The following is a 13,497-nucleotide window of genomic DNA, read 5'->3' as shown; positions in this document are numbered from 1 at the left end:
CAAGCAGAAAAAGGAAATAATAGAGATTAGAATAAAAATCAACAAGGCAGAAAGTAGAAAAGAAATAGAAAAATCAGTGAAATGAGGGGCCCAATGAGATTGTGCAGTGGGCAAGAGTGCATGCTGTGCAGGTGTGGGGACCTGAACCCAGGCCTGAGGTGGGCATCGGATTCAGGAGGACTGCTGGGCCTTACTGGTCAGCCATTCTGATAGAAAGGTTGGCCAGCTCCCCGTTTATCAGTGAGAAATACTGCCTCAGAAAAACAAGGTGACAGAGGGAGACACCTGGTAAACTTTTGTGGCCTCCACGTGTCTATGTGTACATTTACACACATGTGCATGTGCCACACACATTATACACCACAATACTATACCCCCCACACAAATTAAAGAAAATAAAATAAAAAGAACATTTCTTTGAAAAGATTAAAATATGAAAAACACAGATGCATGTGCAGTGAGACTGATTAGGGTATAAATAGAAAAGACACAAATTAGCTATACAGGTATGTATGAGCAGTGACATTGTGATAGAGAATGTGGATTTCTTAAAAAGATTTTTAAAAAGTTTTTTTTTTAAAAATTTATGATAAAGAGAGAGAGAGAGAGAGAAAGAGAGAGAGAGAGAGAGAGAGAAAATGGGCACTCCAGCTACTACAAATGGACTCCAGATGCATGCGCCACTTTGTGCATCTGGCTTATGTGGGTCCTGGGAAATCAAACTGAGGTCCTCTGGCTTTGCAGAGAAGCACCTTAACCACTACAGCAATCTCTACAGCCAGAGAATGTGGATTTTAAAATTATAGTAAGGGGTATTATAAAAAATGTTGCGCAAATAACTCAATAACTTAGATGGGATGGTCAATTTTCATGGAAACATGAACTACCAAAGTTTACTTAGAAGAACACATATGACCTGTACATCTCTATGTGTATTAAAAAATGTGATTTCTAGTTAAAAATATTCCCTAAAAGAAAATGTCTGTCCCAGATGGCTTCATTGGTGAAATGTACTGATTACAGAGGTAATGATATCAATTTTACATAAAATCTTCCAGAAAATTGAAAAAGGATTACTATGCCCTAACTTATTTTCCAAGGCTAACATTATATCTGATGTAAAAAAAAGCTAACCAAGATATTATAAGAATATAAAATGATGAGCCAAAATTCTTCACACATGTATATGCAAAAATCCTAGCTGAGATGTTGCTGGAGATGGACCAGTTGCTGAGCATGTGTGAGGCTCTTGGTTCAATTCTGAGTATTGAAAGAATAAAAGTTCTAAACAAATCCTACTCAATAGAATCCAATTGACACACACACAAACACACAACACACACAAACACATGATCAATTGGGAGTAACTCTTAGAGTGGAAAGCTCTTAGCCTTTAAACTTAATGTAGGTTAGGGATATAGCTCAGTGATGGGGTTCTGGCCTCGCTTGTGAAAGACCCTGGGCTGAATCATCACTACCACAAACAAAAGAGCAACAACATAACAAATACCAAAGAAACAAAGAATCTTGATCAGTGTAATTCACCTTAAAGTAAAAAAGAATATATGATCATTTCAGTAAATACAGAGCAAGCCACCAAACCTAAAATCTAATGTTTTTCTTTTAAAACTGTTTAAAATATTTTTATCTATTTATTTGCAAATGCACTCGCATGTGCAAGAGACATACACAGAGAGAGAGATCGAGAGATCGAGAAAGAGAGAGAGAGAGAGAGAGAGAGAGAGAGAGAGAGAGAGGGAGAGAATGAGCACACTAGGGCCTCTAGGCACTGCAAGCAAACTCCAGATGTATGTGCCACTTTGTGCATCCAGCTTTACATGGGTACTGGAGAATCAAATTGAGACTCCTAGGTTGTTGGACTTTGCAGGCATGCCTTAACCACTAAGCCATCTCTCCAGCTTCCCTTCAGACCTTTTTCTTCACAGTTTTCATGCGGGTCCATTCCTTTGTCTTTTGTCCTCCCTCCCACATCCTCCTTCCACAGGATCCCCTTTTCTTTCCAACTAGTTCCCCTTCTCTTTTGGTATCTTTTCTATTTTATTTTTCCTCTCACCCACCACCCATGAAAAGTTGTTAATGGGCTCAATATTGTGCAGGCAACAAAAGCCACTATGAGGTTATAAATGCAATGGCCACTTCATGTCCAGAAGACAGGGCTCTGCAGCACTCTTCCTCACCCGGCGGCTCTCAGTCTTTCTGCTTCCTCTTCTTCAGCCTTCCCTGAGCCTTGGAAGCTGTGATAGGGATGTCTCATCTGGTACTGAGCATTCAATTGTTACTTCTCTCAGCAAACTGAGAACCAAAGGAACTTCCTTAGCCTGATTTAGAAGGTCTACAAAGTCCCCTGTAACTGATATCATATTTGGTGAAAGAATGAACATTTTTTCCTCAGATTAGAAACTATAAAAAGATGGCGCTCTCATCACACTTTTATTCAACATTCTTCTAGCACTTCTAGCCCATAGAATAATGCAAGAAAAATAAACAAAAAATATCTAGAATGGAAAAGAAGCAAAAGTCTTTGTAGGTAGCAGGATTGTTTATGTAGAATCTCACAAAATGTACAAAAAGACTCTTAGAATCAGTGAATCAGGTTATCACATTTTCAGATGAGTCCAATAGACAAAATCAGTTGGTTATATACAATTAGAAATTTCACTGGGGGCTGGAGAGATGGCTTAATGGTTAAGGCATTTGCCTGCAAAGCCTAAGGGCCTATGTTTGACTCCTCAGAGTTCACGTAAGCCAGGCACACAAGGTGATGCACATGCAAGGTTGCACATGCACTTGAGTTGGTGCACGTGTCTGGAGTTTGATTACAGTGGCTGGAGGCCCTGATGTGCCATTTTTCTCTCTCTCATAAAAAAAAAAAGAAAAAGGCCAGCTCATTGGGCTTACCTCAAAAGAAAAAGAAATTGCATTAAAAAGTGTGTCTTGCAGTGATATCATCAATATAAAATATGGAGCACAACAGACTCAAGTTCCCCCAGAATAACAAGTGCCTAGCATTGGATTAAATATGAGCACTGCTCTCACTGCTAGCCCGAGAACTTTCTCCAGGGAGATGGTGGTAGACACTGAGGTGACTCAAAAATCATCAGATACCTTAGTGGTTAAGGTACTTGCCTGCAAAGCCTAGGGATCTAGGTTCAATTCCCCAGAAACCATGTAAGCCAGATGTACCTTGCAGTGCATGAACCTGGAGATTGTTTGCAGTGGCTAGAGGCCTTGGCATGCCTACTTTCCTCTCCCTCTAATAAATAATAACTAAATAGGAACATATAAAAATATAAAAACTCATCAAAGCAGAAAAATTAAAGGCTGCTGAGAGCTCAACACCGACAGATTTCTGACATGTCCCCACAAGGCTCAGAGCACATTCTGGAGAGGAGGGCAGAAAGAATATATAGTGACAGAATGTGTTCTTGGAACACTGCCCCCACCCCCCAGACTGACTTGTGTATTTATGACCTCACAGTGACCACCAATATTCTCCACTGAAGAAGACCCTCAGGATATTGAGGGTGAGGAAGAAGAGATGGAAGATGATAACCTGGTGGGACGATGACCAATTTGTAAATGCTCATGTATTAAAGTTCCCAATTAAAAGATAATTAGTTAATTCAAAAATATAAAATATGTAGAGGATAAATTTGATAAAAAATATGACTGACTTATGAGTTGAAACTGTGTTAATAAAGACTTAAATATGAATATAACATTTCTTTTTTCTTTTGTTTTTTCAAGGTAGGGCCTCACTCTAGCCCAGGTTGACCTGGAATTCACTCTGTAGTCTCAGGGTGGCCTTGAACTCGTGATGATCCTTCTAACTCTGTCTCCCGAGTGCTGGGATTAAAGGCGTGCACCACCATGCCTGGCAAAAATTACATTTCCAAGAGAAATTACAGATGCTCTAAATATTCAGTGAGTCATGGTATTTCCCCAGGTTGGGAGACTGACTTCTGTTGAGATGTGAACTGTCCAAGATCTGCCTATACGCCCACTCCAGTCTCAGTCACAAGCAGCAAGGGTCTGAGAACAAACAACAGGATGATGCTGACACTTATGCTGAGAGCCTCACAGAAATGCTCACTCAGGACCCTGAAGAGCTGACTCCACTGTGAAAAAGACCAAAACTCACAGGCTAAGTGTATTTGATTCTGAGGTCATTTCAGGCTGGTAATAATCAACATAATGTGACAGTGACATCAATATGGACAAAGGTATCAATGGCACAATGTCCAGAAATGGACCCAAACATATATGAGCAACTGATGATCTTAATGTAAGCAAGTGAATTTTGGACACTACCTCTCCCCACATACAGAAATGAACTCCAAAAGGATCATAGACTTACGTGTAAAACCTACATCTATAGATTTTCTAGGGAAGAACAGGAAATATTCTTTAAGACCTGATTTGGGCAAAGATTTCTTAAATGCTAAAGAAGATCCCTGATCCATGAAATCAAATTCAGAAGTCGAACATTATGAAAGTGAAAAAGTTCATTTTGAAAGATTCTGTTAGGTTAACAAACATTTGATGGGAAAGGCGTGTTGGGGCTGCGTGAAAACACTGGAGAGTGTCAGTGGCTGTGCATTGTCCTGGAAGGATTTCACACTCTGTCGTGAGACCATTGTATCACACTGACTTTAAATACCCTTGGTCTTTCACATAGTTGTATTTCCTCCTAACCTCCTAAGCACTCAACGGGAGGTATTTCTTTGTACTTACATAACCCGGTATGGGGTTAGAACCACGCCTCCAAGAGTATTTATTCCATGGTGGGTGCTCTCTACCCACACTGAGCATTCTTGCGTGTTTCCTGTGCTTTTCTCCAGGGTGCTACAACCCTCCAAATGTCTTCTCAGTGGCTTCTTCTCCCAGGAAGCCTTTGGCCAATGGAACCCATGGCAGCTATCATAAATGGAGTTCAAAGTGGGTATGAAGATGTACCCTTGCAGGTATTGTTGCTACAGGAAAGATGGTGTCGAGCAGAAACAGAGAATGCAGCTGAGCGGATATGCTTTGCCTGTGTCAAGAGCAGTGTGCGAAATCAAGGATGGTTGGGAAACTACAGCTATAGAATTACTCTGAATAAAGGCAATAACAGAACAGGGGACATAAAGGTGAGAATCCATCAATCTAAACACATCAACCTTAGTAAAACTATTTTCTGGTTGTAATTGTAAAAAAAAAAAATGCCATTAAGAGGATACAACAGTAAGTGATAAAGTGGAAGGAAATATCTGAAGTTACTGATCTGGTAAAGAGCTTATGCTCAGGTGAAATGGAGAACCCTGGAAACTCATGGTGAGGCAGTTGAACAACCTAACCGCAGAATGTGCGTACTATGTGAGAGGCGACTCCACCACAGAGGATATATTTGGACAGCTCACCAGTGGAAAGGCATTCAGCATTGTCACTCAAGAAGAAAATGCACATGAAACCTTGTCACATCACCACTGCACACTTATTAGCATGGACAAAGGTTAATAAGAGATGGACTAACTAAAATTTATTTAAGATGTGGAGAAATTGAACTTTCCATGCACTTATTGGAAGGAGTGTAAGATGGCACAACCTTTTAAAAACAGTTTGGGAGATTTTTTTTAAGTGAAATACATGTGGACCGCGTGACTCAGCTACTTTTCATTTTCCAAAATGAAATGAAGTCTTGGGTTCATAGGAAGATTTGCTCATGAGTGTTTATAGTAGCTTTTTTTAAATAATAGTATCCAACTGGGAATCTCCCCAATGTCTGTCAACGGATAAATGGGCAAACACCAGTCTCTGCTCTACATAATGAAACATTACTCATCAGTGACAAGAAATGAACCAGTAACAGATGCCACAGCACAGATGCATTTCAAAATAGTTGTGCCAAGCGAGAGGAGACAGATCAAGAATGGGTGCAGGAGCTGGGCATGGCTGGGCAGGTCAAGTGCTCGCCTTGCAAGCTTGAGGACTTGAGTTTGAGCCTCAGAATTGAGGGCAGAAAAGCTGGCATGGTGGCACATGCTTGTAATCCAAGTGCCAGGGAAGTGGAGACAGGTGGATCTCTAGGGCTTACTGGCCAGCTAGCGTAGGCTAAGTGGAGCATCGCCGGCCGATGAGAGACCCTGACTTGAAGGAGAGGGCTCTGTTCCTGACGATGACGCCTGTGGTTATATTTTCTGGCTTCCACATGCTTGTGCCGGCTGTGTACCAGTACTCTTCCACACATGCACACACGCATGCACACACGCATGCAGACAGGCACACACATGCACTAATTGGGGGCTGGGGCTATGGCTTCATGCACAAGCATGAAGACCTGAGTCAGACCCCCAGGGCATGCCTGCTAAGCCTGAAGCCCCAGTGCTGAGGCAGGGGGAGGGGAGGGGGTGGGAAGGTTGCTGGGTTCACTTGTCAGCCAGTCTTATCAAAAGGGGTATATAATCAATAATTCCATTTTCGTGTGATTCTGTGAAATGCAAAGTGCTCTCTAATGACTGGGTGGTTGTACAAGGGAGGAGAGGGGAAGGACGTGGCTTGTGGCGGGAATTACAAAGGAAACACCTCGTGGTGGTGAAGCTTTTATAGGCGTGCAGGCATCAGAAGTTATCACTTGTACTGTGTTACATGGCAGTTGTAGCTCCTGAGACTCAGCAAAGGGTTGACTTCCTCTTCTGTGGGAGGCTATCAGTGACCTTCTCATTGCTGGGAACAAACAGCTGATCACAATCAGTGTTAGGGAGGAAGGGCTTAGCTCAGCTCACAGTTCCAGGTTAGAGCCCCTCAGGGTGGGGAGGCTGGGGTGGCAGGAACTTGAGGCAGAGCTGCTCACGTTCAGCCCACAGTGAGGAAGAAGAGGGACGAATGGTGCTGCTCAGCCAGCTCTCTCCTCTTACACACTCCAGGACCCAGCCCATGGATTGGTGCCGCCCACAGTTAAGGTGGTTCTGCCCTCCTCAATTAACTTCATCACAACAGTCCCTCACAGACACACCCAGAGGGCTAACCTAACCTACATGATCTCTCTCAGGTGATTCTAGGTCCTGTCAAGTTAATGTCCAATAAAAACTATCAAAGGGAGATGTAGCCAAGATCATCAGTATTTACAGGTGGCTCCCATGATGCTCAACACTACTGTTGTCTATGTGCTGACATACTTAATCCCTGTGCCCACCGAGATGTAAGTTCTATTATGGTTCCTGTCTTAACTAGGAGAAAGTGGATTCATCACAAGGTTCAGTAGCCTGTCTAAGGCTTGAGGGCCACTAGTGGTGTGACCAGTATTGATCCCTACCAGCCACATACCCACCTCCCCTACACCGAACCATAGTGTTAGAACTCGGACAGGCCTGAAGACATTGTATACTTGAGTGAACTTGGAATGAAAATGCCTCCTATTTCATCTCAGTATGAACCTAAGCTTCAGCTTTGGGTAAGAACTGAGCTGCAGGAAAAGTCCTATGTTTAAAGAAGAAATGGAAATTTATAGTCAGTATTCAATGGTGGTTAGGTTTTGCTTTATATTAAAACCAAGAGTGAGCTTACATTTATTACAGAAAAGAATATTGTGTAGATTCATTGGATTTACTGTGATATTTCAATACATCATGGATTTAGCATTCTTTAAAAATGGTATTTAATTTACTTTTTTGGGGTGTGTGTGTGTGTATGGTAGTGGTATGTATGTTCATGCATGTATGTATGTGGTGTGGAGGTGGTGTGGGTGTTCGTGTGTGTATGTGTGTGGTGTGTGTGTGTTCGTGTGTGGGGGGCATGTGATGTGTTGCTGAGGTTGACATGGGTGTCTTTTCTGATCACTTCCCATTTTACTGAGTCATGGTCTCTCAGTGTAACTAGCCAATTTGTTCAGTCTCCACCTCCTGAGTTCTGGGATTACAGGTGGGCTACAATGTTTGTCTGGCACTTAGGTAACTTACAGAGGTGCTATGGATCCGAACTCACACTGGCTCCATAGGCACTCCACCAACAGAGGCATCTCCTCAGTCCCTCCCCTCCCCTCCCCTTCACTTCCCTTTCCTTTTTCTTCCTTCCTTCCTCCCTTTTTCTTTCCCTCCCCTTCCTTCCTTCCTTCCTTCCTTCCTTCCTTCCTTCCTTCCTTCCTTCCTTCCTTCCTTCCTTCCTTTCCTCCCTCCCTCCGTCCGTCCGTCCGTCCCTCCCTCCCTCCCTCCCTCCCTCCCTCCCTCCCTCCCTCCCTGCCTGCCTGCTTTCTTTCTCTCTCTCTCTCTCTCTCTCTCTCTCTCTCTCTCTCTCTTTCTTTCTTTCTTTCTTTCTTTCTTTCTTTCTTTCTTTCTTTCTGCCTCTCTCTCTTTCCTTTTAAGACAGGATCTTACTCTAGCCCAGGCTGACCTGGAACTTGCTCTGTAGCCCAAGCTGGTCTTGAACTCATGGCACCCTTTTTACCTCAGTCTCCTAGGTACTGGGATTACTTCCAGTACCCCCACACTCCAAGGTCCTATGCTAATCAGCATAGCAGTTGTCACACAAATTACGGTTCTTGTTAATTTTTCTGATGTGAGACTTCCTAGAGAAACTACAGCAAAGCTAACCTTTTGTTCACTGACTGCACCTCCAGTCACTGTTGTAGACACTTTGCACGGGTTAGCTCACACCAGGTGTCCAGCCCTGAGACAGGTAGCTTTGTGTCTGTGCATAGTCTTCAAAGGAGACCTGGACTGCCTGGCACCTGTGCTGGCTTCCCGACAATGACTCTGAACTGGGTGTCCGTCTTCCTTCTCACAGCAGGCACACAGCACGCACAAAGTGACGGCTTACTGAGCTGAACTGAGTCATGGGTCACTGTCCGTGAGCTTGTACCAGATGTTGCTGTGTAGACAAACAGTGCCCTTAGCCTAACAGAACCCGGGTTATGGGAATGAAAAGATAAGAGAAACAAGGAAATGAAACATGGGTGGATGCTCATAGGAGATGGCTGCGGCTCAGAGAATGAAGGCTTTTCAGGCAGAGATATTTAATGCTTCTTTGCCTGCCCCCTCTGCTCTCCCTATAGCCAAGAATAATTCGTTCTTTATTTAAAGCCCACTCTGTGTGAGCTGGCTGTGGTAGAAAGTCTCTCATTACATTCTGGGTTTCTTTTTAATCATCTTCTGGGCAGATGAGTGAAATTCCTCACTGGAGCCAAAGGTCGGACCTTGTTTAATGATAAGAAGATTTTCAGGGTATATGAAGAATCCTCAGCTTGTAAGTACCAGCCTTATTTTCTATTCCTTGATAATTGAGATCCATCAATTAGATGCTATTTAAGAGTTTTATGCAAATTGAAAAAAATTTTCTAGGAAATGAGGTTTTCCCTGAGGAAAAAAGTCTCCAAATGTAAGTGAGATTGCTCTTCTTACAGAAATGATCCAGGCTTAGCTTCAAGATGACGTTTGTTGCATTATTCAGAGGTAGTTTACCCGAGTTTTGATCTTGGGTTTCCAGTGTTAAAGCTTACAGAGTCCTCAGTGGCATGAAGAGATAGGAAGCACAGTCCCTGAGCCATGAGATGGAGTTATTTTTTCTTTTGTTTTCTTTGGAGTGCGTATGTGTGTGTGTGCATGTGTGTGTCTGCATATTTTGTACGTGAATGTAGGCGTACACACAGGTCAATGTTAATTTCTTCCTCAGTTGCTTTCCCCCTTATGTTTTTGAAGAACGGTTCCCCCCAAATCTAGAGCTCACCAAATTTGGTAGACAAGCTAGTCAGTAAGCCCTAAGGATCCACTTGTCTCTGCCTCTCCAGGGCTGGGGTTAAAAGCATGCACCGCCACACTGGGCATTTTCACCCAGGTGCTGGGATCTGAAGTCAGGTCCTTATGCTGGCACAGCAAGCCCTTTGCCTGCTGGTCCTTCTCCCTGGCCCCAAAGATGTTTATTCTGCTCACATAAGACCTCTGTTAGGGAGCCTTCCCACATTCCTGCCCCTCCAGTCATCACCAGGTAGAAGCCTCAGCTTACCCCCACCACCCTGCAGCGCCCTTCAGCGCAGCTCCCTTGTAAGTGACCACTGTGACATGGAGGGAGGAATCCAGCACAGAGATAGAGCTACCCACCAGCTGAACCCTAAAACAAGTGGGAAAATGCGCAGAAATATTCGAGGAGCTGGATTGGAAATAAACTGGCTCTACCACCAGTTTCCCACAACACACTTCAATAGTTCCAGACATTGTGGCTTTCAAGCACAGTAGCAATTGAAATGACCAATTATGCAGGTGTTCTAATGCAATTAAGTCTCATTTATTTTTGCACATCTCTCACTCACTGAAGTTGAGATTCTCTGTATTCCAAAGACATTGGATTATTTTAGATGTTTATAATTTATATACACATCTCCTTGGAGAATATCATGCAACCCTAGATGTATAGAAGTGTTTAAAACATGCTTGTGTACTTTAGCTGGGGATTTTCTTTGTGATTATATGATTCATTTGATGTAGGGCTTATGTCTAAACCTAACTAATATTTCTGTGTTTCAGTTATTAAAGCAGAAAATTCAAGCCTGCTGGCAGCTAACAGCTAGCCAGGCAGTTGCATGATATTAGAATATCTCATAGCCATCAGTAGCTGCTTAAATGAGAAGCTGGGAAAGTAAAGCCAAAGGATTCAGGTTATCTTCCTTTTGCAGAAGGAGGCAAAGTTTCCTCCCAGAATGCACCATTCTGTCAGGGTCACTTCCTGTCTTGGTTTCCATGTAACAGCTATTTGAGGAAAAGGTCTGCTTTGGGGAGCTAGAAAATGATGTCCCGCTACAAGCAAGGAGGAGACAGCTTCTAGGACTTTCTATGGGACTCTTATAGTTTAGTGGCAACAGCAATTAATGTTGCTTTTGGGGGCATGTGGCTTGAAATCTGGATAGTGGTGACTTTGAATAATAGGATTCTTTTGAATCTGAATCACGTGAGGAGTCTTTGAACATTATCATATATATATTTACAATCTAGGTCTGATTTATTTACGCTATCTATTAGGCCACGAATTCATAGGGAACAGGCTCCAGCAGCTCCGGCTCTTTTCCGTTAGTCCTCACAGAGCGTGCTTCTCGCGGTGGAGTGGGCGCCCACTTCAACTGCACCCAGCTTCCCTTCTTTTTGGCCTCCTACTTCTTCTGGTCATTTTCCTTCACCCATTTCAGGAAGCTGCTTCAGCTCTTAGAGTGCTTAATATGCTCGATACACACATTAATTCTCTTGGCAAGAATCTCGCCCTTGACTTGCTTGTTCAAAACAATGCCAATAGCATGCTGAGTGACATTGTAGACTCCTCCAGTCTTCCCATGGTGACATTTATGAGGCGTTCCTTTTTGGGCAGTACCCTTTCCCTTGATGTCTACAATATTGCCCTTCTTGTAGATTCGCATACACATGGCCAATGGAACAGCTCCATGTTTTCTAAAAGCCCCAGAGAACATGTACCGGGTGCCTCTCCTCGTTCCCTTTGTGTTTGTCAGTTTTGAAAATTACTGGAAGATGACGGCTCCAGTTGAAAGTGTGTGTGTGTGTGTGTGTGTGTGTGTATAAACTTTTTAAAGATTGTTTTATTTATTTATTAGAGAAAGAGGGGGAGAGAGAGAGAGAAAAGAGAGAGTACAAGAAAATGAGTACATCAGGGTCTCTAGTCACTGCAAATGAGCTCCAGATGCATGCGCCACTTGTGCATCTGGCTTATGTAGGTACTAGGGAATCAAAACTGGGTCCTTAGGCTTCCCAAGCAAGCACCTTAACAGCTAAGCCATCTCTTCAGCTCACTATGTGTATTTTTTAAAGAGGCATTGCGTCTTTTCTCAGATGTGGTACACATTCAAGAATGAGAACCATTGATTGATCTAATGGGTCAAAATAAAAGATAGGCAGTTACTAGGACACTTGTAATTTATACGGGTTAGGGGAAAATCACATGATTGGTCTCTTAAGTTGGGCTAGGAAGGAAAATAATGAGCCCTAAATAACAGTTTGGGAGTGAAATCACACACACTCACACACACACTTGCACTCAAGAAGGCTGATCAGGGTCCTGGGGGCATTAACCCCCTTCAATGGTGGCTTTGGGAGCTGGGGCTGTGGTCACCTCCCTCTTTATGACACCCCCGGAAGTGGTGAAAATCTGCCCGCAGCCTCAGAAGGCTTCAGGTGGCCACTGAGTTGACACCTTCCTTCAGATTCTGGAGTCTCTCCACCAAATCACCCTCTTCTGTCCAATCCCCAGGGAAATGCCTCCTGTACCACCACAGTGTCCTGGAGCCTCTGTACCCTTTCCCAAAGTGTACCTGCTGCACCACCTGGCTTTAAGATCCTATCCTCTACACTGGCGCTGTGGATGCCTTTGTGAAGATTGTGAGGCACGAGGGCACCAGGATCATGTGGGGTGGCCTTTCACCCACCTTGGCGATGACCGTGTCAGCTGCTGCCGTCTACTTCACTTCCTACTCCCAACTCCAGGCTTGTCTTTGTGGTTGAGCTCTCACCTCTGGCCTGTGCACATCTGTGGTAGCTGGCACACTGGCCAGACTGGGCACTGTGACCAGCTCCCTGGAGCTTGTGCAGACCAAGTTTCAATTTTCACGTATGTTCATGCCCAGAGGCAGCCACCTGTGTCTGGTCTGTGGTGGCTCAGGGCGGTTGGCGTTCACCATGGCGGGTCTGGGATCCCACGACCCTTTGAGATGTGCCCTTCTCAGCTCTGTACTGGTTCAGCAATGAGCTGACAGAATGGGTGTGGGACAGATGACCAGATATCCATGTGTGTCAGCTTTGTGGCTTGTGGCATCTCAGGAATGGTGGCTGCCACCTTGACTCTACCCTTTGATGTGAAGATACAACGGCAGGTCGCCCTGACTCCACCTGGTTACAGTGGCTGAGAATCCTGGCTGAGTTGGGCACCAGGGGACTGTTTGCAAGTTTCCTCCCCAGGATCATCAAGGCTGCGCCCTTGTGTGCTGTCATGATTAGCACTTATGAGTCCGGAAGAGCTTCTTCCAGAGGCTCAACCAGGAACAGCCTCTTCACCACTGAAAGGGGTGAGGAGCCACCCAGCCAGCCCATGCACAGGCAGGGGCAGGAGACAACCGAGTGCCTCTGCCCCTGTACTGGGGAGGAACCACATGTCCTTCCCTCCCAGCCTGGTCACCCAGGCTATCACAGCTTGATTTCAGCTGTTCTCTTTCCCTCAATTGATATGTTTCCACACCCAAGTTCAAGATCAACTCTGACAGATGGCCTTTCTTTGTGTTTCCTTAAGAGCTCAGATGGAACCTCTGGGGCTCCTGACAGGTTTTCCAACATTGGCTCTGTGCAGCATGTTCATGGTTTGTGTTCACACATACATTTGGGTGCTTTGATTCATGTACAAACTAAAAAATTTATCATGTTTTGCTCATTAATCATGTCCCTTTGGATTTCACAACCATGTAGGGATCTGACCAAATTTGTATTTCAAAGTCACTAACCAAGACTGCCCCCACATTTA

General features: G+C 44.1%; 1 pseudogene; it reads left to right on the top strand.

Annotated features, from left to right (window-relative positions):
- The window catches only part of LOC101601645, a 41,519-nt pseudogene extending 28,476 nt beyond the window's left edge, over nt 1–13,043 (top strand).
- Nucleotides 13,044–13,497: the final 454 nt, after the last annotated feature.

Source organism: Jaculus jaculus, chromosome 8 (assembly GCF_020740685.1).
Source record: "Jaculus jaculus isolate mJacJac1 chromosome 8, mJacJac1.mat.Y.cur, whole genome shotgun sequence".
NCBI classification, from domain to species: Eukaryota; Metazoa; Chordata; class Mammalia; order Rodentia; family Dipodidae; genus Jaculus; species Jaculus jaculus.
The sequence above is the reverse complement of the archived record's forward strand: the minus strand, read 5'-3'. Positions and strand labels throughout refer to the sequence as shown.